At 43.7% G+C, this 4,408-nt stretch overlaps 1 non-coding gene across 1 annotated transcript; it reads left to right on the top strand.

Moving 5' to 3' along the window:
* The first annotated feature begins 3,162 nt into the window (after positions 1-3,162).
* Positions 3,163-3,269, top strand: LOC141589433 (small nucleolar RNA R71). The gene has a single exon (XR_012520372.1). It is a non-coding gene; the product is annotated as a small nucleolar RNA R71 (small nucleolar RNA).
* The last annotated feature ends 1,139 nt before the right edge of the window (positions 3,270-4,408 follow it).

The following is a 4,408-nucleotide window of genomic DNA, read 5'->3' as shown; positions in this document are numbered from 1 at the left end:
CAAGCTCAAACGAGTCTCCATGGACACTAAAGTCGTCCATGAAGACTTCCATGCTTTTTTCAAGGAAATCGGAAAATATTGCCATCATGCACCTTTGAAAGGTGCCGGGCGCATTACAAAGCCCGAATGGCATCCTACGGTAGGCATAGACCCCTATTGGACAAGTGAAGGTCGTCTTCTCTTGGTCATCCGGGTGGATGGGAATTTGGAAAAACCCGGAATAACCGTCTAAGAAGCAATAATATGCATGGCCCGCGAGCCTTTCTAGCATTTGGTCAATGAAGGGAATTGGGAAGTGGTCTTTGAGGGTGGCGGCATTGAGCTTGCGGTAGTCAATACACATTCGCCACCCGGTCACGGGTCTAGTGGGTAGGGTGGTGCCATCCTCTTGTTCAACCATTTGTATCCCCCCCCTTTTTTGGGTACCACGTGGACCGGACTAACCCATTTGCTATCGGTAATTTGGTATATAATACCGGCCTCTAGGAGTTTCAACACTTCATTTTTCACCACCTCGGCCATCTTTGGGTTAATCCGCCTAAGACCGTCAACCTTGGGTTGACTCCCCTCTTCCAAAACTATTCTATGCATGCACAAACTTGGACTTAAGCCCTTGATGTCATTAATGCTATACCCAAGTGCTCCTCTATGAGTTTTCAAGATTTCCAAAAGCTTCTTTTCTTGGGACTCACTTAGGTTAGCATTAACGATCACCGGATAGGCCTCTCCCTCATCAAGGAAAGCGTATTTGAGTGAGGGAGGCAAGGGTTTGAGTTGTACCTTTGGAGGGAGAAAGCCCTCCACTTTCTTCAATAGTTCCTCATCAACTTCGTGATCCTCTTTCATTGCCTCATCATGCAAAGAGATTTGAAAAACCTCTTCCATCTCCGCCTCTTCACGGGCTACTTCGTGCACTACTTCATCAATTACCTCAATTGTGCTCAATCTTTCTACACTTGGACCTTTCATCAAATTTGGCAAGTTAAATTCGATTTTGTTGCCCTCAATTTGGAAGGTTAGCCGCCCATTCTTCACCTCAATGAGTACTCCTCCGGTAGCCAAAAATGGCCTACCTAGGATGATGGGAGTATGGCTATCCTCCGGAATATCAAGGACAACAAAATCGGTGGGAATCAAAAACTTTCCAACCTTGACGGGCACGTCCTCAAGCACCCCCATAGGGCGTTTGACGGACCTATCCGCCAATTGGAGAGTCATGGTAGTGGGAGCCAAGTTTTGAATGCCAATCCTTTTTGTAACTTTCAAAGGAATAACACTAACACTTGCTCCCAAGTCACAAAGAGCTCTTGATATAGGAACACCGCCAACTACACAAGGAATGGAAAAGCTTCCCGGGTCACCAAGTTTAGTGGGCAATTTGTTAAGGATATGAGCACTACATGCTTCTTCCATAGCCACTATTTCTTGATCACCCAAGACTCTTTTCCTTGTCAAAATATCTTTTAAAAATTTTGAGTAGGTTGGCATGTTCATTATCACCTCCGTAAACGGTAGGGTAACCTCAAGTTTCTCAAGCATATCACAAAATTTGGCATACTTGAGGTTTTCCCTACTCTTTATGGCTCTTGAAGGGTAAGGAATTTTAGAAACAAGTTGGGAATTGGAAGATACCTTTGGAGGAGCCGAACTTTTTGTTACCTTTTTAGAATGTTGCAAAGGTACTTCTTCAATAGCTTCCTCCTCATAAGGGAGGTCTTCCACATATCCATCAACATCCTTGTCCACTTGAATTCCTCTTCTAGTCAAATCTTCACAAGCTTTCTTTCCTTTCTTGTCTTCATTAGCTTTACCCGAAACCTCAATGGGTGAGCTTTCCTCTTCATCATCCATTTCTAACCCATTCCCCTTGGGATCTTCATCAACTTCCAACTCAAGGTCTTTGTAAGGGTCCTCAAGCTCTAAACCACTCCTTAGCACTACCGCATGAGCATGGTGGCTATTTGAGGCATCTTTGGAGCTTTGTCCTTGAGCCAACAAACCACCGGGCGGCCTTTGAGGGTTAGCCATAGCATGAGAAGCCATCCTAGATTCCATTTCCCTCATGTCCTTAAGAAATGTAGCCCTCAAGTTTGCTTGTTCTTGTTGAGTAGCTTTTGCAAAATTAGCTATCTCTTGGCTATGTTGAAGTTGCATGTTTTTTATCATCTTCAATACACTTGAGAGAGCTCACCTTGGGGCTCTTGATGAGGTTGGTTGGCTATGGGTAAAGGGAACCCATAGTCATATCTAGCATTGGGACCTTGGTTGTTGTTTTGCCCCCCTTGGAAGTTAGCTCTAGGACCATAGTTGTTGAAGTTTGATCCTTGACCTTGTTCTTGAGACCCTTGAACATACCCTTGCCCAAATCCTTGATTTGCTTGATTTACTTGATTCCCTTGGTAAAACCCTTGGTTGCCTTGATTTCCACCAAACTCTTGGTACCCTTGTTGTTGGTTGCCATAGTTTTGGGGTTGATTGTTGCTTGACCATTGGTTTTGATTTCCGAAATTATTTCTTGGGTTGGGGAGAATTCCCCTTGGTTGAGCAAAACCGGGTGGATTGTTTTGGGTTTGTGATTGGAGATGTTGGGGGTTTTGAACATTGGTGCTTTTGTAACTAAAGTTGGGGTGGTTCTTTAACCCGGGGTGGTAGAAATTGGTATTTGGATTGTAGGTGTTTGGGTTGTTGTAAGGAGGCCTTGGTGGTCTAGGATTGTTGTTGTAGCTTTGAAAAGCGTTCACCTCTTGAGCATTCTCTTCATAGGCACCATTGTAATTGTTGCCACACAAGTCATATGTATGACCACTTCCTCCACAAAGTTCACAACTTGAGACTTGAACCACTTCTTCCATGGGCGGCCCATATGAGGTTGCGGCTTGGTTCACTTGATTCTTTGAAAACTTCTCAAATTGTTTTGTGAGCAAGTCGAGCTTGGCATTTGTCTCGGAGTTGGAGGTGTTTTCCTTAGGAAATTTCCCATTCCTTCATAACATGTTCCCTCTAGAACCATAGTTTGCCTCCGAGTCTACCATTTTCTTGATCAATGTCGTGCCCTCTTCATCACTCAAGTGGTCAAAACCTCCCCCCGCGGAGGCATTTACCATCTCCTTAGTTCTTGGTAGTAAAGTTTGGAAGAATGTTTGAGTAATGTACCATTCCGGTATTCCATGGTGGGGGCAACTTGCTATCAAGTCTTGATAACGGTCCCAAGCCTCACCCAAGGACTCCCCATCCTCTTGTTGGAACGTATGGATCTCATTGCGGAGCATCGCGGTCTTGGAGGAAGGGTAGTACTTGGCCATAAATGCTTTGGCTAAGTCGTCCCAAGTAGTGAAAGTATACGGTGGGTGGATGTTCAACCATCGGTCCGCTTTGCCCGTCAATGAAAACGGGAACAACATCATTCTCAAGGTGTCTTCGGACACCCCATTCTTCTTCATTAGTGAAACTTTCCTCTTAAACTTCCGGAGATGAGCATGGGCATCCTCTTCAATATGCCCCCCGAACAAGTCCTTCTCAATTAACCCGACTTGGGAGGGATGCATTTCAAAGTTGTTTGGGGCCAAGGTGCCGAAATTGATAGGGTTACATGAATCATTATGGTTAGGCCGGTTATGATCTCTAAGAGCCATTTGTGGTGGTGGGTTTGGTTCTTGATGTGGTGGTGTTTGAGGTGGGCTATTATAATTAAGGAAGTTATGAAAGGGGTTCTCTACTAAAGTCTCAATTGTGGTATTTGGTTGAATCGTAGTTGTTGTATCAAAATTTTGTGGGATGTGTGAGTTTGGTTGATCAATGTTGCTTGTATGGAATTATTCCTTACTCTTTCAAGAGTCCTAGTCCTAAAGGTTCTAAAAAGCCTTTCGGGGTCGGAGTTGAATAGAAGAGCTTGGTGATTCCTTCTAGGCATACACTTGACAAATCGTAAGTCTCCTAGTGTTTTTACACACTAGGGAAAGGCAAAAATCACACACACTCTACAAACAACAATCAACTACTAAAGCAAACTAACAATTGAGACAAGATTAAAGAAAAGACTCTAATTAAAACTAAGCATAACCTAACGCCATCCCCGGCAACGGCGCCATTTGATAGGTAGAAAATTGTCGTGGTTTCCCTCTATCAAAACTATTTGTAAACCCCGAAAAAGCGTAGTATTAAGTCGGGGTCGAACACAAGGACGGCGGGGGTTGCTACTAGGTTCAACTTAGAGTCAAGTTCAATCAATACTAAAAGTAGGGGTTTTGGTTTTAATCACTAAAGCAATTGAACAAACAAGTTGATGAAAATGAATAAGATTAATTAAAAACTAGGGCTTTCGGGGTCATCTAAATGGTTTAAGGGCAAACATGATGAATCAAGGGGTCAATGATAAGAGAGTATCCTAAGGGTGACAACTAACTCTCAT

Source organism: Silene latifolia, chromosome 6 (genome assembly GCF_048544455.1).
Source record: "Silene latifolia isolate original U9 population chromosome 6, ASM4854445v1, whole genome shotgun sequence".
Lineage (NCBI taxonomy): Eukaryota > Viridiplantae > Streptophyta > Magnoliopsida > Caryophyllales > Caryophyllaceae > Silene > Silene latifolia.
This window is presented reverse-complemented; position numbering and strand designations above follow the sequence as displayed.